The following is a 2,500-nucleotide window of genomic DNA, read 5'->3' as shown; positions in this document are numbered from 1 at the left end:
CACAAAGATTGCTGTACGTCTGTCAAATGTGTAACAATATTACTGTCCAGACTTGTTGAAACTACAGTACTGAACCTGAAAATCAAACAACTATTGCACTGACAATACATTTGTTGAACTTTTTCTTAAAAAAAAAAAAATCAGTTTCAAACCCATAATTGGCAGTCTGTCTTCATTTAGTTATAACTCTATTGTCTTAAACTATGGGAATGCTATGTATTTGGTACATTGTAGTACTCCATAGATACCCCATATGATCTAGTATAGGAATGATATGGCTCAGCCCCATACCAATACCACACGATCTCTGACCCCTCACTTTGGGAATGCTACATATTTGGCAGCACTCCATCCAATTCCCACATTATCCAGGCACACTGGTATATGGTATGGGAATGCTATGGGGATTTGGCAAAGTCCCTTGCAATTCCCATATCATGCTGGCCCATATGATATGGCAATCAATGAAATGGTAAACTTCCATGCATACAATCTCCACATTATTGTCTAGGTACATGTACAGCTGTATGCTGCATCTGGTATGGGAATGAAATGACTTTTCACACAATTCCCGTCCTGTCCCATATATTCAGTGAACAGCTGTGATTCTTCCTAGTGTTGGACTACAATCAATAAATTCACTGGTCAGTTTTCTGAAGTAATAAGGTCCTTTAATCAACATACAAACAAGTAGCACAGTTTCACATTCAGCTTCAATGGGTATTAATTACTTTACGTACAGATCATTACATTTCAGCAACAAAAACTAAAAATATATAATATATATATATCCTGCTCCTGTAAAATAATATTCCAGCAAATCAGAGATGTGGTGGAAACTACAAAAAATCCATTGCAGTCAAGCTATTAACAGTAACAGTTACTACCATAGCTCACAGGCAAAAAGTAGAATACAGAGTTCAAAGCAGTACCTAAACATTTAATTCATGTCAAAATATTTGGATTGGGTTCTTGTTTTAAAATTAACTACGAAAAAAGCTGTTAACATTTCAGATAAACCACAGAACTCTAACAAGTCTGCAAAGAGAGATCCTTAAATACATCAAACCATATCTGGTGGAGGAGACAGAATTGGTTGCTAAGCATTTTTGTCTGTTGTAAAGGACCTTTCCCTGCTGTCCCATCAAAGATTTTTTTCAGGACGTGTCTCTTTGTGCTCTTTCATGGCAACTTAAAAAAATACAGCATATACAGTATTATTATACTTCAATGATGCATATAGTTATTCCTCTAAATCACTGATTATTTCTATTACAACTAAATTGTGCTAGAGTAAACTCATAAATTTGGATCCCTTAACTTACAAACGTCAATTATAGCTTTGTCAGGCATTTTCTGCATTGATTACAATAGTTAAAGTGACAGCATTTAGCATTTTTACAAGAAGAAATCATTTGTCAATCCGCTGAATCGTATACATATAACTTGCGGTATGAGCACTTGTTTTCCAAATCATTTGCTTCACCATTTGTTCTAAAACTTCATTATTCTTCATTACATAGTACAGGTTTACAAATTTTTTTACAGGGCTATAGCATTTAAGCCAAATTGACTATCCTTGCTTCACAAATTGACTCGAAGGTGTGAAAATGTGAATTCTAAATACAAGTAAACCGTTCCTCATTTTCGAGACAATAAGGCATCAAATCAAGCGTTATTCGCTTAAAGTTAACGCTTACCTTTTTACTTGAGTTGTTGTGAGCATTTCCTTGCCTGGATCAGGATTTAAAGAGTAAACCTAACCAAAAAATCGTCACCGTGCAAAAAGTGTGATCGTAGATACATTAACATATAAAACCGTCCAAAATCTGTAAGAGCTGGACGTTGAGCTGGACTGGTTACCACTGACTGCTGACCAAAACGAAAAGGGCTCACTAGTTTCCAGTCCGGTCTCTCACGTGTTATTCAAGATGGCGGAGGATGACAATCTTTCCACCGATTCATTATAAATGGGCAAGATTTGAAAGATACTGGAGTTCATTGAAAGGATTAAGTACTGACTTGGAGTGTGTAATTTTCAAGAGTAATGCATCATGTTCCTTTTGGAATAAGGCCGATTATGAGAGCATCAAACAAGGTAATCCGTTGATGATATTTGTCACAATCTATACAATTCATCAGAATAAAAGCTTTCCTTTTCATTTCTCCGTGTACAGAGTGATTTTATGTTCAAAGTTTGGGGCCTTTAAAGGACATTGTTTAAGCAAAGTACATATATTACGAGTAGTGAATTAACTCGAAAAATATCGTATTCACACAGGCATGCTTTGAATAAGACCAACTCTTGTTATACATGTATTGAAGGTTGAAGTTAAAGCTCATTTTTTCAAGGCACCAGAGGAAATCAAATCCTAAAATTGCACTTAAAATTTGATTATTGTCTCACTGGCACATTCAGTACTATTGCACAAAATTCTCAAGAATCTCAACTCACTCAAGTGACCCTCAAATTGAATCATTGAGTGGAATTCTTAAAGCT

Source organism: Montipora foliosa, chromosome 5 (assembly GCF_036669935.1).
Source record: "Montipora foliosa isolate CH-2021 chromosome 5, ASM3666993v2, whole genome shotgun sequence".
Lineage (NCBI taxonomy): Eukaryota > Metazoa > Cnidaria > Anthozoa > Scleractinia > Acroporidae > Montipora > Montipora foliosa.
Note: the sequence above shows the minus strand (reverse complement) of the source record.